General features: G+C 33.7%; 1 long non-coding RNA gene across 1 annotated transcript in view; it reads right to left on the bottom strand.

The window, feature by feature from the left end:
- Window positions 1-25,735, bottom strand: part of LOC130671872 (uncharacterized) — a 151,886-nt gene that overhangs the window by 61,363 nt on the left and 64,788 nt on the right. The gene's annotated exons all lie outside the window — the stretch shown is intronic.

The raw sequence follows: 25,735 nt of genomic DNA, 5'->3' as shown, positions 1-25,735 counted from the left end.
TTAGGTAAACCTCGTATTAAACTCAGAGGTCTTTTACTTATGCTTGTGAATTCATAACTCCTTCCATTTCTATTACCGATTACAAATTTTTGCTGTTTATTTCCATCAGTATAGCGTTCAAAGCCTAAAATATCTAATAAAGTATTTGAAAGTTCAAGGCGATGACTAGTGTTGTTACAAAAAGGAGGTTCACATATTCGTTTTATTTTAGTATATCCTGCATCATTTATTTCAAAATGAAAATGCTCCATTGTAGGAAGAAAATAAGTCAAATTATGTGTCAATCTATTTGGATCATTATAAAGTCCAGGCGGAAAATAAAAATCATCACATATATCTTTTGATCCTTCAGCTCTTATTAAACATATTTTACTTTCTTGTTTCGATTGTATATGAAGAAAACTTGCCGGAAACTGTATCTCTTCCAAACCAACGACTCATTGACCTTCTAATTTAATATGTTCAGGTAACATTGTTGTATAATTGGTCGCTGTGTTGTTAGGGTAGTAGTTCATGCTACTATCACTAGGTAAAACCATATGAAACTCTGTTTTATTCATTCTGATATTGTTGATGCGAGAACCCAAGAATTAAATTTATCTGGATATCCTTGCCACTTGACAAAGTATTGTTTATTTTTTCCTTTACCCTTGGATTTAATTATCTTTTCGATTATAAATTCGTCTTTTTCAAAATCTTTATTAACGCGCACTAATTCTTGTTCATAAAAGAAACCATCAATTTCTTCACCATTTAAATCTTTTAATTCATAAATAGGTATGTTTTGCCGAAGATTTGCTTTTGTTATTTGAAAAATTTCTTCAGTATAACCAGCCTCATATCCTTTCTCAAACACTGACTTATATTTACTGATCCGAATATAGTCGTTTACCTTATATTTGAAGACTTTCTTTCGCATTGCTATTGTTGGAAACTGTTTTTTAATATTATTCCATGCGACTTTAGCATTATATATAGTTACAGATGATGGTTCCATTCTAATTGAACTATGCTTTGTATTATTTTATGCATCAACTAATTGCTGTAAGATATCTAAATAGCGATAGGTTTTATGATGAGCAAAATATCGCCACATGCGTTCTTTCAAAGTTCGGTTTACTCGTTCTACTACTGCACATTTAACATCAGGATTGCGAGCTGTTCTAAAGTTTATATTTTTTAAATTTCGAGCTCCAGAATAAGAAACAGGATTAGATGGATCATAATACTTTTTTTTGAGTATTTCTTCTTCTACAGTCGCTGCCATTTGAATAAATTTTTATAAAACTGCTTTTTGTTTCCTCCTCCTTGTAAAGGCTGCCTTTTGTAAATAAATCAACAATAGACCCATTAGATGATTCCCGCATTAAATCGTCTACTACCACTAATTTTGCCAAGTTATCGTCGAAATCACCGGATTGAGGCAGACCTTCTTGGAACTCTACCAATGACTTATCATAATCTGCGTATCCCACTTGCCATCCCGCATTATAAAAATTAATTTCTTAAATTCTGTATCGCAAATTTCGTGGATTTCTTTTAAGAAACGCTTAACAAAAAAGGTTTTTCCACAACCAGTGGGTCCAGAAATGATAGCAGTAAATGGATGTTTCCACCTTGCATCCATTTTAACTTATGAAATAATAATGAAGATGTAGGAATATTTATAGGAAAGGTAACTTAAATTAAAAATTATAAGTACAAAATTTCATTTCTTTTCTCTAATTTATTTATTTCATAATTTCTTTACATATAAGTTTAATAAAGTGTATTTTCTTCATCAGTTGGTCTAATTACAAATTCAAATTTATTATACTCTCCTCCATGGTAAAGAAGATATAAAGTTTCTTCTTCGATGAATTTATGTAGTGCCTCTAGTGATGCAGGATCCTTTTGAAATACTACAGTAGTACGCTTAGGTAGATAAATGCAAAACTCGCCATTGAGAGCAGTGACAATACTATCACCGAATTTTGTTGAAACAGATTTCAAGTCAGTAACGTTGAATTCCTTATTTATGGTCAGTTCTGACATTTTATTTTTTGGTAAAATGTCTTTCAGAGTTGCAGAACTGTTTATCGCTGACAGATTCATGATTAAATCTGTAAAATAGTATAAATATTCATTAAAATTTACAACTTATGACAATATATACATGAATATACACTGGTCACAGAAATTAAGGGATAGAAAAAAAATCCGAAATTTTTAGGTAATTTTCAACATGCTGTAACTCGGTGAAAAATGGTCGTATAAAAAAAATAAAAAAAGCAAATTGTAGCCTCAAGTTTCTAGTTTTCAGATCTGGACCTCAAAATTTTTTATCATGTACGGTTCCGGAGTAATCATAAGAAAACCAACGAAAAAAAAATTTTCAAAATTTTTGCTGGTCTTTCAATACCTCTATGGGCGACAATAAATTTTTTTGAATAATCCGACTGTCTGACTTTTCTCGGAAATTTTATGCCCTTTAATTTGGTGGCCTTAAAAAGTCTCTACGACGATTTGGCGCCGAGTTATCATTGATCAAAGCAAAAAAGTCCATTTTGGCTTTGATAATCAATAACTCCGGATGTATTGGTCGTACAGAGAATGGAAGTAGGGTTTTGAAAACTGGAAAACATTCTCTATAGGGCAAAATTAGTGGCATTTGATAGGAAAATTTTTTTTAAAGCGATATTGTTTGGTAAAAAACAGGTCAAAATTCACAAATTTAAGGATATTCGGAAATCTTGCTATAACTTTGGATATAACGGATAAACAAAGGATATCTTCGACTTTTTTTCAACCTCAAAGTGTCCTGAAAAAACCCTGAAAATTTCAAATCGCAGCGATTTTTCTTTCTTAGTGCCCCGAAGCTTTAAATTTATCGATTTTGTCAAAAATCACCATAATTGGTAGTTTCTCGGTTTTTGTTCATTTTTTCGATTTGAAAATTTTTTTTTTACCGATAATCTTCATTTCTTTAATCAAAAAGATCGATTATCGAAAAAAATTGAAAAAAAAAAAATTTTTCAAAAAATTTTTTTTTTTTTTCAAAATTTTTTTTTTCAAAAATTTTTTTTTTTCAAAATTTTTTTTTTTTGTTGTATCTGTAATGATTTATCACTGTCAAAAAAAATTCCTAAAATTTTTGTTACCGCTGTAACTGCATCTGCTTTAAATGTTAACTTAACAAACATACGCTTTGGGTAACTCTAATGCCGGCGGTAAAAAAAATTTTAGGAATTTTTTTTGACAATGATAAATCATTGCAGATACAACAAAAAAAAAAAAATTTTGAAAAAAAAAAATTTTTGAAAAAAAAAATTTTGAAAAAAAAAAAAATTTTTTGAAAAATTTTTTTTTTCAATTTTTTTCGATAATCGATCTTTTTGATTAAAGAAATGAAGATTATCGGTAAAAAAAAAATTTTCAAATCGAAAAAATGAACAAAAACCGAGAAACTACCAATTATGGTGATTTTTGACAAAATCGATAAATTTAAAGCTTCGGGGCACTAAGAAAGAAAAATCGCTGCGATTTGAAATTTTCAGGGTTTTTTCAGGACACTTTGAGGTTGAAAAAAAGTCGAAGATATCCTTTGTTTATCCGTTATATCCAAAGTTATAGCAAGATTTCCGAATATCCTTAAATTTGTGAATTTTGACCTGTTTTTTACCAAACAATATCGCTTTAAAAAAAATTTTCCTATCAAATGCCACTAATTTTGCCCTATAGAGAATGTTTTCCAGTTTTCAAAACCCTACTTCCATTCTCTGTACGACCAATACATCCGGAGTTATTGATTATCAAAGCCAAAATGGACTTTTTTGCTTTGATCAATGATAACTCGGCGCCAAATCGTCGTAGAGACTTTGTAAGGCCACCAAATTAAAGGGCATAAAATTTCCGAGAAAAGTCAGACAGTCGGATTATTCAAAAAAATTTATTGTCGCCCATAGAGGTATTGAAAGACCAGCAAAAATTTTGAAAATTTTTTTTTCGTTGGTTTTCTTATGATTACTCCGGAACCGTACATGATAAAAAATTTTGAGGTCCAGATCTGAAAACTAGAAACTTGAGGCTACAATTTGCTTTTTTTATTTTTTTTATACGACCATTTTTCACCGAGTTACAGCATGTTGAAAATTACCTAAAAATTTCGGATTTTTTTTCTATCCCTTAATTTCTGTGACCAGTGTATATATCATACAATAGTAAAGCTACTTACATTTGTACGTAATAATTCAAACTGATGTTTCCAAAATCGAGTATACTTCACACTTCTTGCAGAGACTACACTCAGAACTTTTCAAATACAATTTTAGTCGTAGAAGAGAAGTATAATGTAAAACGAAGACTGAGGATTCGATTGAAGGTGGCAGGTCTTATAGCTTGATCCCCACCAGAAAGTTAATGATGAAAAATGGAGGGAATGTTATAAAAAACGTTTAAACAATATAATACTCGAAAAAGAAAGTATTGGTGAGAAAAGAAACTTAAATTAAATGATAAAAATACAAAATTATATTTTTTCCAGTTTATTTAAAATTTTCGCTCATAAAAATACAATAAAAGTTTTTACAGAAACTTACTAAACGAAATGTACTTAACTAAACAACAATTCTAATTTCTAAATATTACAAAAAATTTTCTTATTTTTAAAAATTTACAAAGAGTTTTTTCTAAATATTTTTCTTACTTATAAAATTTTTTTATTTATAAAAATTTTTTTTATGTCTAAATAATTTACAAAAATAATTTATTTCTTCAAAATGCACACAAAAATTTACAATTTTTGATTAATTTCTCTTAGCTCTTTTGTAACCATGTGGGAGAGTACTTGCTTCTCCTACTCTACGTCTCTTAGGGCCTGTAACTTGTATCTTTTTTTTATCTTCATTTTTTGTTAAGACCTGATGATATTGGTCTCTACGGATACTCGTAAATGATACATCAAATGCCGGTTTCTTGTCAACGACAAGCGAACGCATTGAATTATAATTAACTAATGTAGAAGTTGATACATTCAATTTGATACTTTTTAATTTACAACATTCAGCTGTTTTACCCTTCTTATAGTCCTTCACTATATACGCATAAAATTTGGGGCCACCAGATAAAAAAGATGTAATATATGCTTCTTTACCATAATCTTTTTCTAACTCGTTAGTGAGATCACCAAGAAAATCTCCTGTTTCTAAAACTTTTCTTTTATTGTCGGTTACATAAATTACTGAATCAGTATCAGAGTATAAAACTTGATCACCGAGATCTTCCAAGTAAGAATATCGCTTAAGACGCGCTTGGGCAGTGGTAAAAGCAATAACTACGTTCGAACGATTTGAAGGAATATAACTGTCAGAATTATTTTCCCAATTAATAAAGATAATATCTTGATTAATGGGTACAAATTCCTTAACTACTACGTCTGGGTTAAAAACTATGTTACAAAATTCTTCATAAGATTTTACGATGGCTTTTTTTCTCATATTTTCACGCTGACCAAATTTTGCCCAAAATGAATTGAGAAATAATTTTGCTAACGATCTTAAACCAGGGTTTTCTTCAATTTTATCGCGTTCTAGATTTATACCTTCCCTCTTTTCATACTGAACTATATACTCTTGTTTTGATTTTTCATCAATACAATGATTTGGCCATTCCGATGCCTCCTGTTTTATTTTTAAAAATGTATTTATATACTCGACAAATAATCCCGTGCTATTTTGATCGTTTCGGTCATATTTTACTACTTGATAGCCCCAAATTTCATCAATTTCTGTAATTATATAGCCGGTATTTACAGCTTTTTGGAGTTCGCATGTTACCCATGTACCGTATAACTCGTGCTCTATTTCATTTTCATGAAGACAATCAGATTGTATTTGATTCTCACAACAAGTCATACATAATGGAAAAAATAACTTATCGTGCATGCGTACTGGTAAAACAGGATGATATAAATGTCTTGGTAGTAAGATTCTACATTTAATTGAACCTTCGACATTGCTAATGCTATTATTAGGAGCGATAGTTTGACAATCGGGACGAACATAAACTTTTGGGTGCCCTACGGGAAAAATACCGTTTTTCAAAACCCATGGATATAATGAACACACGTCGACATAGTGAATCTGTTCAATGTCTTCACCATGAATATTTTTTTTAACGTCATAATATGTTTTGACGTTACCCGTTCGACCACCAAAAAAGGCATCAAGAGGGTTTAACGGACTAACAGATATGAATTTTGAATTACTGAGAAATGATTGTAGCGACTGATTATTTTTCTTTTCGCGTATGAACTCCCATTCCCATATCTCAGTTAAATCGAATCCACTATCTATAATTTTCTTACTCTGAAATTGATGAAATTCATAACGTGTGTTCAGGGTAGTAGATTTTTTATTGCTGAATGTTCCTTTAAACTATAACAGGGTATATCTCAACCTTGCCAAGTTTGGCCCCTTTATTAATTGATGTTAATAAAGGCGCCACTGGAAGATAAGACTCGGCCTTCCAGAACCGGAGATGTTAATATTATAAATCAGGGTCGTTGACAATGTATAAGAGTGAGGAGATTGAGGGATGAAATTAATTTCTACCCACAATTTTATATCAATATAATTTTCACTTTTATTTAACAAATCACAATTATGCCTACCGGGCTTTTATTTTACTTATAACTCTTTATAACACGTTTGTCCACCGGACTTTTATTCTTAACAACTAATAAACTAAAATTTTGTCCACCGGACTTTTATTAATTATACGAACGAGTCCCCTGGACTTTTACACGAAATGGCCACCGGCCTGATCCCATGGATCTTTTATTAATTACGACGAATGAGTCCCCTGGACTTTTATACGAAATGGCCACCGGCCTGATCCCCTGGATCTTTATTTAAATTAGTCCCCTGGACTTTATACGAAAATGGCCACCGGCCTGATCCCCTGGATCAAATTAAAATAGTCCCCTGGACTTTATACGAAATTGGCCACCGGCCTGATCCCCTGGATCATATAAAATAAAATATAGTCCCCTGGACTTTATACGAAATTGGCCACCGGCCTGATCCCCTGGATCATATAAAATAAAATATAGTCCCCTGGACTTTTACGAAAATGGCCACCAGCCTGATCCCCTGGATCAAATTTAATTAAAACAAATTGGCAACTTGCCAGATCCCCTGGATCTATTCTTTTAAAACGTTTCCACAGGAAACTAAATTTTTCTCACACACACACACACGTTTTAATACTTGAGTCCCCAGGACTTTCTTCATACTCACACACACACGTTATAAATTTATTTGTCCACAGGATTGATTCTTATACACACACACGTTATAAAATTGTAATTTATTTCCCGAACATCATTTTATTTATTCCAAAACTTTTATCATTAAAATTTCCACGATAGTAATTTTATTTCTTTTATAATTTTGTACTTTCAGTTTTTCGAGTATCAAGTTGTTGAGTAAGAATTTACTGACACCGAAAAACTGTCGCCCGTGAATGACGCTATCTTTCTCTAACTCGCATTAACAATTTTATTTCATAATTATGACTGACATCAATTTACCGATAAATTTTATTACTTATAGTTATTTATCCTTTTATCATTAATTCACAGCACTTTTACTTTCCTTCAGTCTTTTTAATTGTATAATATTCTTATTAAATAAAATTATTAATTCACTATTTATATTTTCTTATTAACTAGATTTTATTATTAAAAATTTCTGGCCCTCCTGCCAAGAAATTTGATTTTTTAATTTAATTTTAATTGTTAGTAAATTCTGGCTTTCTTGCCGAGAATTTTATCCGACGGACGGCGTGTAAGTTAAATTTTGAATTCTGGCCTTCCTGCCGAGAATTCGTAATTTATTTTAATCAACCGGAAATGGCGACTGCCCACGAATCTCTTAATTATTAATTAATTAATAGTTAAATAAATTGTGGCCTCCTGCCGACGATTTATTTACCTCTTTGTAATTTTCTTTCCAACTGATCGTAGCGTCTCTTGTCTCTCCAGCCTTTCTGCCGATTTCCGTTGACACGTTCTTTACCAATAATTTTTCTCCAACACTTTAATTGGCTCAAAATGGTATATAGATATCTGTGGATAGTTCAATACATGTAAGTAATTATAATTGTAGTGTATCGGCTACCGGCCAGATACACGATTTATTAAATTAATTAATTTATTGCTTCTAGAAGGTTCCACAAGTACCTCTCTAGAGTATATATAATTACCTGAATTTATAAGTTGGTTTTGCGTCTAACTGCAACGCCGGTCCGTCCAACTGTGTGTCCTTTTTGCCTCGTGCACTCACTAATGTAGATTAAGTTCGCGACCTTTCGGCAATTATCGGGTGTCTCCCCATTTGATTAATTCTAATTGGTTCTGGAGGACGAGCCTCCAAAATTGGCGCTCCCAGTGACAAGTCGATAAACTAGATCACGGGGTCTATCGGTTTTAGGTCATGAACCAACCGCGGGAATCTTATTCAAATTTAAATTTTAAATTATTGTAATTTATTAAATTTACCCCGTTACAAAACTGAGTATTATCCCGGGTTATTTTAAAACAACTGGGACACCCATGCCAGTAACAACCGTGGAATTGGTACGCATACTTTTTACCATTTGGACCTTCTCTAAAACCATCTAATTTTATACCATTAGGGGTTTTGATCTCGCGACCCCTCAAAGCGTGAGTTATTTTTATATTATTCTTATACTCAAGCCACGAGAGCCACTCAATTGCAACTCGTGATTGGTTGTCGCCCAAACGGTAACCAGCACGCGGTATAATTCCAATTAGATTTTCTTTTAAGAAATTACGGCGGTAAAATAACATGCACGTTGAAGCTATAGTTCATACATTCAGTAAACGGACAAACATTTCCACATTCTAAGATAAGTTTCCGGAATTTCGTACATGCTAATCGTAAAATACTTACATCTAATTTACAATAAAAAATAATCTCTTCTTTAAAATTAAATATTTTTCCCTCATTTATTTGTTGATTGTACCATTCTAAGAAATCTTCTCGGTCCTTTTTTGTACCCATTGATTCAGGACTGTAATATTTTATGTCGGGTAAATAGCCAACATAATTCTCATTCTCACGAGAATTAAATAAATGAGGAAAATAGCCTTTTTGAAGGCGATCTGCAAAGCCAAATGCTTTCGGAAGTTTCGACAGAGCCATAGGTATATAATTTAAACTATCTACGAATTTAATTTTTTTTTATTCAGTTCGAGAAGTGTAATACTTGTACCATTTATTATAGTTTTTATATCATCATATTGCCTTGTAATTACCTCTGTTAGAATAAATTGAGCATCGAAACCCTTTGGATTGTGAGCAATACAGATCACTTTCTTACAATTTGGCAAATTACTTAACTCAAAAACATAATCTATGAACCTTTTTACACAATCTTCACCGTAAAAGATGGTCTCACTTATACCACAATTAGTGCAGTTGACTATATGTGGGTTAAAATAAATATCGGCATTATTACAGCATAAGTCACATACAGCCTGGGCAACACAGAGTGTCGGAACATGTAGATTCACTGTATCACTATTCTGCAGTTTAGTATCCTGTCGCGTTTCAAAGTCATAATAAATAAACTTAACGTATTTTTTTGAATCTTGCACCTCTTTAGCTGGAGGGATAAAACAGAAATGTCCTTCTTCGCATGGTTTATTACATACACCACACATTGTTTTACCACACGCGTGTTGGTCCTTAGAGAGCCTTGGGTAAACAAAAACTTTACACTGTACACAAAACTGAATATTTTCACAAACGGACTTGCTACCTTCATATGAAGCAGACTGAAGATGATAGTTATAACAATCTTCCCCATAAAATGTCCTCTTGCAAACATCACAAAATGTACTATCGTTAGTGGGGTTGCACGGTGGTTTTTTATAACCTTTGTAGCAAATTAGAGGACAATTTCTATGTTCATATGGATTCCTGAATGGCTTGCGACAGGGTTCACAATAATGCCGAGTTGCTTGAAGACTCAGAATTGTGCTGATGTTATAATGATTTTCTTGCGGATAATAGAGAATCCGTAATGTATAAAGTACACTTCGATTTTGGCGTGTCACGACAGATGAGCCGTCAAAAATGACTTCATGTAGTCTTTCAGATAGCTTGGTTTTCAATCGATAAATTGTTATGGCAATCTGTTGATGAGCATAGTAATCTTGAAATTTTTTCACTTCTTCAAGGCCACATCCATTCTCAGGTATATGTGTTATACCTGCCACTGCTATCAGTTCCCTTGCCTTGATCTCCTGATAACTGAGTTTTTTTATAGTTCGACACTGTCGAATTTTCTGCCATTCAACATGTAATGGTCCACTTGATGCTTTGGATGCTAATTTGTTCTGAGCTACAAGAGCTATGACAAGAGCTCTTGGTAAACAAAGAAATTGACAAATCATTATTAGTCATTTTTGTAACACCATGAGGACGTTTTTTATCACATTCTTCAGTCCATTTCTGTCCTAATATTGTTTCAATTACATGAAGCTTTATTTCAAAAGTATTAGTTACATTGAATCCTCCTGCACTTTGACAAACTGAATTCACCAATTCCCATAAATCATTGAAATCATAATCACGAATAGGCCTCATAGTCTGATAAATATTTTTGACGGCAAGCCCTCTGAATGCAAAACTCAAGCAGAACAGATTGTGACCGGCTCCTCCTGCTTCTTTGATTTTATCATACACTTCACGAAATGCTCTCAACGTCCAATCGACAGCATTAGATTCTGTTGGTATATCTCTGATACGAAAGCTCATAACGTGAGTGTTTACTCCGTACCTTTCCAAACGTTATACTCCATTGGAAATTTGAACAAGAGCTTGATTATTATGGTAGTTATCGTTGACAATGTTTTGGACTTCCTCAATTGCTTCATTATTATTATAATTCTGACCCTCCAAATTTTGATTGTCACCATCTTCGTTCATTTCCTCAACTCTTCCACCTTGTTGTTCATTGCCTTTTGAGAAAAAAAAAAAACGATTTATTAACTACGAAAAATATTGTAGCGGCTGAGGCAGCCGTTTGGCACGCGCGTGGCTCGGGCGATCACCGAAGTTAAGTAGCATTGAGCATGACCACTACTTGGCTGGGTGACCGTTTAGCCACGCGTTGGGTTCGAACGAAGGTCTCTGACCGTTAGGCGCGGGATGAAGATCCAGTGATCGGTAAAATGGGAATTTTATCGATCACTGGAGCTTCACCCAAACCGAAACTGTACTGGCTAGGTTTTCTCTGTGGTTTCCCTACGCCACTACACCTCCATTGCACAAGGGAAGTTGTAGGGCATCACCGTAATGATGCAGTACAGTATAAGCACAAGTCGGGCCACAGCCGCACAATGAAGGCAGAAAGAGAAGTAAAGCAGTTGCGATATAAAGGCAAAAAGTGTAAAAGGCCGTTACTACGGCTATATACTAGAAAAACAATTTAAAAAAAAAAAACTACGAAAAATATTAATGTGCAATTGATTAATAATTGTGAACTTACCTTCTAAATTTCTCTCCAGCATGTTTGGATCAAAATTTGATAATTCATCATCGAAATCGAATAATGCAATTAACTCTTGCTCAAACTCATCACTTATTTCAAATTCATTAAGAGTCTCCATCATATATCCGAAAAAGTCGGAGACTTTAAACACATAAAATTTAACAGTAGAAAAAGTAACTTAGCTTCAATCAAGAGGAGTAAAATGTAAAGGAAAAGAAATAACTTTAGCTTAAAAGTCACTTTACTCCTCACCACTTCTCCCTTTCCGTTATATTTCGAATAATCTCTTACCTAATCACGATTTGATTTTACTCCTTCCCTTTGACCTTTAAATATTTTCTCTATCATGATAACTTTTCACAAATTAATACTCAGTAAGAATCGTAATTAGTTACCGTTAAGATCGAAATCATGGTCCTCTCAGATTTTCTTTATTTTTCCAATGTAATCCCACTCAATAAATCGGAATCAAAGAAATTGTGTTGCGGGTTGAATTATAGCGATAGAAGTTTCAAGCCAGTAGTTAAAATAATTAACGCATATCAAAAAAACGAAATACGATTAAATGAGTGTGGATGGGAAAAAATATGTGATTCAATTGATAAAATAACTGATTACTTCGATGAGGTACAGTCAGCAGGTTATCATAATAAATACGAGAAAATAGTGTGCCAAGGCCTAAAAATTACATTCTCCCAATTCAAAGGAGAGCGTTGTATCATATTAATACATCAAGGTACACGGATTTTCCTACTCAGCCCTACGGCTGACTCACTGAAATCAATCTACCGAAGGGTCAACTACTGATTAAATTACTTAAAAGTACTACCTATTCAAGAATACATAAAGGACTCTGAAAAAAATGTCTTAAGATTCATCCTAAACAATTTATTACAAGATTCAATTGAAACCCCTGATACTGTGACGGTAATGAAGTATCTTCAATCACATTTTCCAGAGTTATACAAATACAACGAACGTTCAACTTCAATAAAAACTAACATCGGAGGGCTCAGCTTCACATTTTTCTGGGAACTATTATATTTCCATGAAGAATTCATACAAAAAATTATGAGTGAAATAGAGTACAAACAATCATTCGCTTACATACAGTACCACCACTATAACAGTATAGAAGAAGAAAATACTTAACTAAAATATTATCAAAAATATAGTTATAACCTATATAATTACTTAATGTACAATTAAATAAAGAAAATTTATGAAAAATTTGGTTTTTATAAGTATGTATAATCGAGTGAGAAAAATATCAAAATAAATAAGAAATAATATAACAATAAATCTTTTATTTGACAACCTATCCCATCATTATCTTCAATACAAACCCCAGCCTCCATAGGAAAACCACCCCACTCCTATCACCTACCGTTACATCAATTACCTCACAACATCATCATCATCATCAATAACCCATATCCCAAATCATCAAAAATCATCCTACATTATCACCTACCCAAATCACACAGATCAACGAACCCACCTGGCCCCCCACGCACACACCCAACACCTTTCTCCAAACGCCTTTATTTGGATAATTATTCAATAAATACATAATTATTCCAAATAAGTGATTAAACCAGAGTTTGAGAGAATTCGCCCTGAAGCATCCTGCCCACTCCTTATAACGAGTAATTAAGCTGCCGCTGATACCACTGATCCAAGGAGGCGATTTCCAAGGGTCAACCAACTGCCAGTCCAAGGACATCTAGGACAACGATCACCAAACTGAAACCTTAGGCTAAGTGCTAGCATAGTTTAAGATTTGTACGGCCAGTTCGGGCTATTTAAGTAAAGACGGGTCTCTATTTCCCTGAGCTAATCGAGGCAAGACCCGTGAAAGCTATATCCACCATCTTAAATATCGTTTGTACATTTACCCAGCGTTACAAGATCTAGTTTTTAACCCTGAAGTAGAAATAACCGGGCTTGTACCTGTCAATGAAGATACAATTTTTGTGACCTGGGATAATAACATTGATAGCTATGCCCCTTCAAATCGCGCAAATGTAGTTATTGCCGCCTTCACCACTGCACAAGCTAGACTTAAATTGTATAGTTATTTGGATGTTCAGAATGAAAATGTATTGTATTATGATACAGATTCTGTTATTTATGTAAGTGATGGCTCTAATGAATTACCAACCGGAGATTTCCTTGGTGATCTTACCGATAAGTTAGAAACATTTGGTGAGGGAAGTTATACATCGTCTTTTGTCTCAGGAGGTCCAAAATTTTACGCGTATACTGTTAAAAAGCCAGATGGTTCAACAGCTGAGTGTTGTAAACTTAAAGGTGTCAAGTTGAATGCTTCTACAGCAGAATTGATTACTTATCAAACAGTGCGGTCATTAGTTGAAGATGAGTTACAACCTCTTACAGTTAAATAAACTTTTAACAAAGAAAGAATCAAAAGTTATTAGAGCTACCGGCCCAAAACGCCACAGAGTAGGCGAAGCTGACAGCCTTCCTTACGGTTATAAAAGGGTTAAAAGATAATTAGAAGGGTTCGAAGAAAATTAAAAAAAAAGATAAAAAGTAAAAAAAAGTAAAGAAATTAAAAAAGTAGGGAAACTTTACTAAATTTTTTTTTTTGTTAAGTTATTGTACAGTATGAATTATTTAAAAATATTTTGTATGATATAGAATTTTTTTGTAAATTGTGAGTGTATTTTAAATGTCTAAAAATTTTTTAATGTAATAATTATTCAATAAAACAATTATAATGCCATAATAAACTCTAATTCATATTTTCTTTATATATTTCCTCGTGTAACATTCTGACTAAATGTTAATTCATATTATTTATTATTTAATTAAATAAGAATTAAATATTTTCTAGGTAGACATCATTGGAAAAGCTATAGACCTCCTGTGATGTCACTGTTCGACTCTAATAGTTTTTAAATTTTGAAATGTTGAAGGGTTTAAATTTAAATAATTTTTATGTAAATAAAGAACATTTTACGTGGAACTAAATTAAAGATTCTGATAAAAAACTTCTTGCCAAACATAAAACTATTTTACGGAAACTGACTAGCAAAAGTAATAATTGGGCGGCAAAGAAAAAACTAATACCCCAAAAAGGTGGGGCATTTTTACCCACGCTATTGGCCCCACTGCTTGCTGACTTAGTGTCTCATCTCCTTCAAAGATATGGAGTATGCAAAAAAGATGGTTCTTGTCTCACACGATGATATTGGAAAATTAAAACCTATAAATTCAGGTCAAAAAAACTTCGAACAAGTGTTATCCACTCTGGCCGAGCAGTGTTTACCATCTGCTCAGGCTCCTGGTGACACAATTTCTCATCTTGATGCAGAACTATTTGAAGTTTTTTGAAGCCGGATATTTAAAAGATATTAACACTCCACAAGAGTTTGTAGGCAATAGTAGTTTTTGGAATAAAAATCTACTTATGCTAAGCAGATTACTCGCGGCTACTTCCACGCCTAATCGTGCTTCACAAAATAACAGCAGGTCATCTGATAATTCGATGAGTTTTCAATCTTTTTCTGACATCGATACTACTGTTCAGAAAGGTGGTAATAAAAAACAAATGTATAAAAACTCCTTTACATGGCTGCGACTATAGAAGAAACTCTTGAAAAGAGTATTTTGATCCTACCAATCCCGTATCATATTCCGGAGCTCGAAACCTCATTCATAAGTTCAAGCAAACTCTTCCCGAAGAAAAAATTAATGATACTAGACATCGGCATACAATATGTAAATTTCGAAGATTACATTATGACGTTTCAAATATTGATGATGAAAGGGAAGCAGACCTTGTAGAATTAAAATCTTTAAAAACATATAACGATGGTATTTCATTTCTCCTAGTTGTTATAGATATATTAAGTAAATATGCATGGGTAGAACCCTTAGTAGATAAGTCGGCACGTACTGTACTTCAAGGTTTTAAAAGTATTTTCTACCGTAGTAATGGGCGTATACCTGTAACTTTACAAACAGACGAAGGAAAAGAATTTGAAGCCGGTAGTGTACAAGAGTATTTCAAATCGAGAGATATACACTTCAGGACTGCACGTAATCCTGATGTAGAAGCAGCGATTGCAGAAAGATTCAATCGTACACTGAAAGAAACAATGTGGCGTTATTTTACTCACAAAAAAAGTTATCGATATTTAGATGTTTTACAACAAATAGTTAATGCTTACAATCACACAAAACATAGCTCAATAAAAATGGAACCTGCTTCAGTTACTATTAATAATGTTATAGTAGCACAACGTAACCTTAGACATCGTTTTTCTGAAGCGATAGCCTAGGGTGAGCCAAAAAAACCAACCTATCGAATTTACGTCTTAAAAAGGACCTATATATCGAGAAAAAAATTCTCCCATTGGGCAAAATTTTTAGCTCAATGTTGAAACGTAGTTGAGGTCCACCCCCTCTAGTAGGGATGAATCAACCGTTCGTTACCCATTGTTCCGTCGAGAACGGAAGTCTTAAAATGAATTGTCATCATAATAATATTTAAAAATTAAATATTTAAACTGGTCTCCATCTAGCGGTGCTAAAATTCATCTCGTCGCCAACTCGGGTCGCACCGCGAACGCGCGCGCTAAACATAGCGTCGGTTTCTCCGTGCATCTTCGTTGCACTCACGCTTTTAGTATATCTCTGTCGTTCGGGTGTCTGATTTTTTCCGTTCCGTCGAAACGACGACCCGGCGTCACCGCGTCTTTTCGTCAGTTGACCACAAGTCTTCATACGGTACGCACTTGCTGTGAACATTCTATCCAATAAATTGCCAAGCCAATATTAAAAATTAACAATAATTGTTAATTAACTGATTATCGATTACGATTTCGTGACATCGTGCCAAGACAAGTATTAATTAATACGGTTTCATATTTTTTGCTAATTATTTCGTTGAGTTTTAATAATATTTCGGGAATTGAATAAAGACTGGGTGTTTTATTACGTCGTAGAAAAGGCAAGCCGGGACTTGTTGCGCGTGGGTCTCACCCATTAAATCTCGAATACTTAATCGTGTTTCTATTAATTATTCAATAGGATTGAATTTGATATTTGATATTAATATTCGTATTAATATTAAATAATAATCGCTTCAAATAATATTGAATATTTAATAATTATTAACTTACATTAATTTCGGTCAAATCGCCGGGTCTATTCGTTTAAATCTTAAATACTAATTACCTTTGCAGTGATTGAACATAATTAATTATCATACATACGTGACAATCATAATACAAATTAAAACTAAAATTTGATTTGTCCGCGCTTTAATTACTATCAACGCACTTGGCCGTTGCTTTAATTACTATCAACGCACTTGGCCGTTGTTTTAATTACTATCAACGCACTTGGCCGTTGTCATATAGATATCATATCTAACCTCATTCGTGCAATAGTCACGTGCTAACAGTATCTATCAATCCAATTGATTGAAATTCAATTAACTGCAGTTAAATAACAACCTCTGTTGCAAATAATAATAATCATAATAATAATTTAGTGTCATCATATTGTCATTGGAATATCCCATTACAATTTTGACATTTCAATTCATATCGCCGATCTGATCAATCGGTAACATCGTCGCGACGCATGTCATAACACAAACATTTAACGACGCAATTGTTCTCAATTGAAAGCTTTCACTTATTCGTTCGCTCGCTAGTACTAAGTACTATGTAACTGTCCCGCAGTGGACTCTCTATCATCGCATATACAGACGTGTATATTCTGGTACAATTTCATAACAAATTCCGACGATTTAACATCGCATAAACGTCAACTATATTTAAACTCTCGTGCATATCATCACAGTACACATTCACACACACACACACACACACACACACACACACACACACACATCTCTATATTTCATTTTGTGTCAATTGTTCAACGAGTTACCCTCATTATCATAGCTCAATCTTCTTAATCTTTCTCATTGTACTTCTTCAAAGGGTTTTATGCCGTAGTGCTTTCCCTAATTTTTTGGGTCAAAATATATTCTTTATTTTTGATATACCCAAACCACGACTTTCATTGAATAATACCTATTCATCCTATACATCCTCATAATTATTTAATTCAAAAAACTAGATCATTAATTCAATATTTATTTACAGGTAAATTTAGATTTTTAAATATAAAATTAAAATAAAAATAAAGGGAACATTTTCCCACAAACACCCATTTTAATTAAATGGGCCCGTGTTCCTTTTAGCTAGTAAGCTAATAATTCAGTAACTGATCCTGATGTTACCCGGTTCGTAAGGACCAGACGACCGGTTGGCCATAAATTTATATATGCCAAATGCATATAAAGGATCGGGAGTCGTGGGGCATGTTATATACTAGTAATATATGAGAAAAAGAAAGTAGACTACAGGTGTTTGCAAAGCAAGCCAAACTAGTGAGAAGCACAAGAAATCATAAGAGGTATAATAATAGTATCATTATACTTACCTGTGAGTTGTTGCTCACTGGTATCGATAAATGAGAGCAATAAGTAATTAAGACAATTGTGAGCTCTGTATCACAATTGTCTGGTACAGCTACAAGCAGGTATTGTAGGTGGACATCGCGGCAGGTACGCGCTTCTGTAAGCAGGTATTACAGGATAGGTCGTGGCAGGTACGCGCTTCTACAAGCAGATATTGTAGGAAAAGGATGTAGCAGGTATACATCGCTACGGGGCTACCGTCTTCTATAGGCAGGTACTATAGGCTAGGATGAGGATACAGCAGGTATGCACCTCTACGGGGTTGCCGTCTTCTACAGGCGGGTACTGTAGGCTAGGAAGTGTAGGTAGGTTTACACAGGAATAATCATTGCAGGTAATGATTATATTATTATCTAAGGAAGTACTTAGATACTACTGGATACTTAGTCGTAAACAGGTGGTTAAAAGTTGAAAGTTAAAAAAAAAGAGTTAGAAGATAAACTGTATTTATTATAAAGTCATAATGAAGGATATATAAGAAAAGCTGAATAATCAGCGGCGCGTAGGCCTTTTTATAGATTCACGTCGATGCTTACGCGTCGACGTGGTGCGCATCCCTTCCATTTAAAATGCGAATGGAGAGGGATTATGTAATAATAATAATAATTAAATAATACTAGAGCGGGTAAACCAGATAACATGTGGTAACTACCCTCGGTAACCGTCTATTATCATGGTATGATAATGAGGTATTATAAACCTCGTTGCAATGTTAAAAGGTGTCGGTAGCCATTAAAAGAAAGTCCTGGGAGTCGAATTTTTAAACTTGATATTTCGTATACTAACAGGCTATCAAAGTCTAGAGAAACAGAATCATACATATTTAAGGCTTCATTTGGATTTTCCAAATACTTTTCTTTTATTGTGATCGATAACAAAATATTATTTGTCACAACGTGGAATTTGTTGGTGATTTCATTGCACTACATGTAGAACAAATTTTCTCGTAGTATTGATATTTTTAATAATAAAGCCTTAAATTTGTATCATTCTGTTTACTCTAGACTTTGATGGACTGTTAGTATACGAAATATCAAGTTTACCTTTCCCCGTATAGGGTGGGGGCTAGACATGTCTCGCAGGATCCTGCCCCTACTACTTTAGAGAAAATTAAAGGTTGGATTTACTCTATGACACATCTGAGCTTACTTCAGGTCCAACACCCAGGAAAATCTACAGAATACGTAAAAATATCTGGCACGGAAACATTAAGCCTCAGCCAAGAAGCCTCTATAAGAACTGGCTATGTAAACTTGGTTGGATCTGCATATTCCGATCTCGAGATTCCGCTTCAACCACAACCTACCATTGGACTTAATATAACTCAGTTGTTTCCAGAAATAAGGGACTATGAACCTCTTAGCTCGACCATCTACACAAAAGTATCCCTCATCGACTCATATGGATTTTTATCCTATGACTTTACTTTGGATCAAGTAAAGAGAGAATTACGAACTACTAATTCGCCCAAAACACACAAACATTTAACTCCTTACCTCTTGCATGGAATAGCACTTATTTCACGAATTCTATCGGGGTACCTAACATTTTTGACTAGAAAATTAACCTACAACTTAATTTTTTGTTACATCAGGAATAAATTGTGAACATTAGAAACCGGAGTAACTTATCAGCAGTGTGCCGACATCCACGAAGATTTGGAACTTTTTGACTCTAACGAGCGAAAGTTATGTGCAAAGGTCTCCTCGGCAATAGGCTTACCACTGACGAGGTACAAGACGCTAGTATAATCAAGATCCAAGAACATAACAACTGGAACAAAAGTTTCGAAGATTTCTGTGAACTCACATCCTTCCTGATCTATCGAAACCACTGAAAAAAGGCACAGGCTATAAGACAATTACGGACAACCCTACGAGTACGAAATAACCTTCTTTGCGAAGATTTTTCCAACGAAGTAGCATACAACATAGACCCAATCGAGGAACCTCGAGCTTATCAAAAATTTTTAGGAACTTTCAAGATATTTCTTCCATCATCGTTAGACATAACTGACCTGGGCCAAGCTTGCCGCGCCAGTCATTACGGACATTTTAGGAAAATGTTTCTGAGAGAATACTGGATTGAGAATTTCTTACATTGCTGCGTCCAACACAGTTACAGAGTCAGCTCATTACAAAACTGGTTCGAAAACTTAAGAAACACCTCCTTTTTCCATCTGTGAAATAATACCTCTCAAGGTATTATGGACATTGTGCTGGACATCCAAGGATTTTGGGACAATAAAGAAGAGTTCATTCCGAAAGAAATCGCCTTAGTTGCGACCACCGAAGACATTTTAGGTCACTGGATAGTCGAACAACCATTCCCATACCACAAACTACCACTTAAGATCCATGAAAGAAACGATTAGGTTACTTCCAAGCATCATGGTATTCATTGGTCAGAAGGCGACACACAACTTCACCAAGTACTAGAAATTATGAAGAGATACTCAAGAAACGCACGTGCAGTCTACACAAGAGTAGAAATTAAAGCCACGGATTTGCAGCAAGTATTAAGACGTGATATAATAAACCTAGAGAAACTGAATATACAACTGTCCTAAGTTCAGCGTTATTCGAACGTCATCAACCACTTGCACAACCCGAGAACAGAAAAAGAACTATTTCTGCTCACTTACCAATGCAATCTGCCTTAGACAGTGGATACGGGATCAACAGCTAAAAACATTTCGTTTGTAAAAACACGATGTCACATAAAATAGCCAAACACTTTCCGAGAAATCTCTCACTCGGTTTGGACATACAATTGGTTTACATCGTTTGTTTAATAATTCTTCAAGATCACTGACATAAACGAACGCGCATCAGAGCATTACGACGACTGCGCCGTAGCAAATCATATCAACAACACCCAGACCTACTAGACCTAGGAAGCGACTTACAAATTCTAGTTAAACCTATATAATTTGACGAAAACATGAAAACGAGCCCTTTAGAGATACACGCCGCTTGGGTTATTGCTCAAGATAAGGACCTCAAAATGTCAGTCATGAGAATTTATTGGAAAAGCATGAATCACATCAGAGAACAACGCAGGATACGGAAGGCCCAGCAAGAATACTTCCAGGAAATAGTTTACAGAGTAGACTTTCTTCGGCTATTCGGAGAAATACCATGGGCAGACGTTCGAACTAGTCTTTACCTCGAAGAAACCATAATCAGGTTATCCAACCTGATTACAGTCAGACATTTCCATCAGCGGCCTTCAACCTACTGCTACCTTGTGCTTATGGATGATCTATCAAGATTCTACGAAGAACCATACTCGCCATCCAGCTCGTATTCATGTGATCACCAGCCCTGTGCGAGGTTACATTACCCATTTACCATTTCCAGTATAATAAACCGAGGTTCATCGACGTATACGGATGGCATAGTTTCCATAAGGGGTAGAGTTACATACATCGAGCATAAACGCAAGACACAAGCTCATCGACGCGAAACAGCCAAGATACGAGGTTGTAAAATCAAGATCCGAAGGCAAAAGAATTCACGGAAAAAGTTAAAACGAAACTAGCCTCTAACCAAGCGATAAGGGTAACAAGGAAATACTCACAAATTGCCGACTCCTCTGCATGCAGAAGTAGGGCAAGTAATAAACATATTCACATTAGAATTATTAACCGTCGTTAAACAAACTGTTAATTGGCATTATTCGCATAATCTAAAGATCTAACCACATTCGAAAAAGAGAGAAAACAAACAAACAAAATTTGCGTAAAACATAAAACAAAAAAAAAGAAAAATTAACATATACATTTTTTTATATATATAATAAAATTATAATTAACATTTTCACTAACAAATCATGTATGCTTGAATGTGTAAGTACTTATACTTATGATACCTGGTCTTTACCCATCCTTAAACAATGCAAAGGATGTCGGAGCTCATAAGTATGTGTAATTACGCACTAACTACTCTAAAGTATATATCTATAAATATCACGAATAGTTACATAATATGCCTCGAATAAGAGATAGATGAATTTAGCCCGTTAATTATCATTCGAAATATACCCTACTATGTCGATAAATATTTATATATATATATATATATATATATATATATATATATATATATATATATATATATATATATATATATATATATATATATATATATATATATATATATATATATATATTGTAATATGAGAAAAAATTCGACATCGACCCGAGGTTTGAAATTATTTAAATAAAATAAATAGTTATCCGGTGAGCCAATTCTGGTGACACCTATGAGCAAAAATTTCGACTTCGACCGTGCAAGCGATCCAACGCATGGATTGTCACGAGAGATCCGGGATTGACGCCGAACTGAACGGCCACGTTATTTTTTTATTTGAACAATTCGACCCGACCAAACGACCAATTTCAATTTCGACGTACGAACAATTTGAATTACGACTGAAGATCAATCCGAGTTTGATCAACGAACAATTAATCGCGACCAATAATTTCGACCGACAATAACCGTTTTGTGAACAAGTGAACAAGTCGAAGCCTCGGCCCGAAACTGAACAAAGTGTACGACTGAATTGTTTTGTTAATCAACGAGTGAAGTGCAATAATAATTAATTAATGAAATAATTAATTTCGCGTAATAACTGAGTGATAGTGAAATCGAACGCGTTACCGAAATAAAATATTATTTTATATTTTATTTTATTTCATCGAGCCATTCTGAGAATTACGGATTATCCGTGTCTCATTCGTACCGCAGTCGAGTCTTACGTTTACAATACTCTGACGTCATTCGTCAAGTATTTTGTGTGAAAAATAAAATAAGTTTATTTTATTTCGACAACCGAACTGACGTCGTGTTTTGATCCAATATTATTCTACGAGCAATTTTAATTTCGTTTATATCGAGTCAAGCCGACAACGGCATTTATATTTTATTGTAACCGATTATTTTTGTGGTACCGATCAATTACTTTCTGTTTAATATACTACTAATTATTTTGTGTTAATTCTGATTAATTATTTATCGTAATCTTAAGTGCCTGACCTTTCCTCGATCCGCCACCCTGAGCCGAGTATAGTTTGATAATTGTTTTTTTTTTTTTTTGGTGATTATAAAATCACCTGGCGCCCAACTAATAATTTTGAACAAGGTTGCCAATAATCGTAAGTGTATTCGGACTTCATTCCGGTAGATCCCCGGTGGTGAAAAACCCGTTACAATATATATACACATGTATACATATATATCTATATTATTATTATTCATCGGCTACATAATCTAATTTGGTGATTATGTGAACTTTTTTTTTAATTTTTTATTTTCTACAATTTTAATATTTTTTATTTTTCTTTTCGAAGACCCTCTTTGTTGTCGTTGTTGTTGTTGTTGTTGAAGGAGGTCCTCATCGAGCTCTAAAATTTGATTGATATCTTTTTGTTCCTGTTGTTAAAAGAACTTCTCATCGAACTCTAAAATTTGACTGATGTCCCCTTCTGTGTGATTTAAAAAAAAAAACAGGTCTTTTAAAAGTTTAAAAACACTTGCATTTTTTTTTCTTCGATGAAATCAGTGAGACCTCCTTGTCCTATAAAAATAAAAAATGATTGATTAAAAATTTTAATGTAAAGATAAATGAAAAATAAATTTTAATTACCATCATGATTATATTCATTTATAATTGCCAACATACCCATTGTGATATGTTCACCAAGTTCATAATTGATTGTATGAACAATGTTTGCACATATTTTTTTTTAATTTTAGTTCCCAACTATCACCATCTTGAACATTATGGCTTAAATTTTTAATGATGTTTTCTTCCTCGCTGTATGGTTGCGAGATCGCAAACATATCCTCTTCTTGATTGAAGAACTTTTTCTGTTCTTCATTCATAGACACTTTTTTTCCTTGCTAAGAATTTCCTCTACAAATTCTTCTGAAAATATATATAAAGTGTAATTTTTTATTTAACACAAATGAAAATTATAAATATAAATATAAATTATAAATACCTGCAAATTGGAGTCCATCCGATGTACTGGTAAATTCGCCAAATACATCTCGGGCTATTAGTTCAGCCTTTGTTATAATTTCGGATAACTGATTGATTGTCTCATATTGTTCAGCTGCTGTCAGAAGTAAGTGATCATCACTATCACTCATCAGATTCTTCGCCTCTCTAATGTCTCGTAGACCTTCTTGCTCTTCAACAAATTTTGCGTTGTTCTCCAATTCTTCATCAAATTCATCGTCAAAATTCACCTACACTGCGCTCTCATTACAAATCCGACTTTGAGTAGTGTCTTTGTCTGCAGCCTGGTCTACGACTTACCGAGATCATAGTTACTTTCTTACGGACATGACAGGGACACGAAAAATAAATACGGTTGCATTGATTGGTACTCATAATTCTGCCACATATAAAACTTTTAGACTGGCGGCTCAAACACAACTATTGAACATAACTGAACAATTAAAAGCAGGTGTACGAGTATTCGATCTTCGAGTACGAAGCATTGAGAATGTTTTTGCAATGCATCATGATCTCGTATTTTTGGGAATGGTGTTTGGTGATATAGTGAACCAAGTGATAGAATATTTAAGAGAATATCCATTCGAATTTGTGATAATGTTTATGCGAAAGGAGTACGTTAGTAAAGCGAGCACAATGACAAAATGTGAAATCCTTGAAAACAAATTCATTAAGCCGCTTGGTAATCTGTTTGTACAATTTTGGTCAGTCACTGACACTGTTGTGAAACATTGGGGTAAAATTTTGTTGGCTCGTGGTAATAGGGGCTTTCGGAAATATGTGGCGACTTTGGCTTGCGAGCAGCAAAATCAATGGAAAATATCTTCTAGTTTTACTCGTAATGACAAATGAAAAGCTATAGCCTCTTTTCAAGACAAAATGTTCAACACTTATTTCACAAAGTCATGTTAAATCAATTATTCATCAGCTCATGGTGGCATAATTGGTCTTAATACTATAGCCAATAAATATTTAAAAGAACTTGCGTATTTTATACCCTATGAATATCCTCCAGGAATAAATTATAGAATGACTAAATATTTTCGTAATCCAAAGAATACTTTGTATATAGTTATGGCCGATCATCCACTTCCTCAATTATTAGACATAATTGTTATAAGTAATTACGAATAAAAGTATATGTAAATGAAGAAAAAAGTAAATTAATAGAAATATTGTTCAAATAAGTTAAAAAATATCTAAGTAAATAAGAAATAATATAACAGTAAATCTTTTTTTTGACAATCCATCTTATTATCTTCAATACAAACCCCAGCTTCCATAGGAAAATCACTCCACTCCAATCACCTACCGTTACATCAATTACCTCACAACATCATCGTCATCATCAATAACCCATATCCCAAATCATCCTAAATAATTATTTTTACAGTTTCCTAAGCAGTAAGTCGATTTATCGATATTATTCAATTGTGTAATTTTTTAGGTAGATTTTTTGAAAAATCTAGGTATTGTATTTGTCCTCATGGTCGATTTTTCATGGAATTTTGTCACAACCTATCATAATTAGTTGAGTAGAGTTCGAAAATACCATTCGTTGGAAAATTTATATATATATAGATATATATATATATATATATATATATATATATATATATA

This window comes from Microplitis mediator, chromosome 7, assembly GCF_029852145.1.
Source record: "Microplitis mediator isolate UGA2020A chromosome 7, iyMicMedi2.1, whole genome shotgun sequence".
NCBI classification, from domain to species: Eukaryota; Metazoa; Arthropoda; class Insecta; order Hymenoptera; family Braconidae; genus Microplitis; species Microplitis mediator.
Note: the sequence above shows the minus strand (reverse complement) of the source record. Positions and strands in the feature narration are given on the sequence as shown.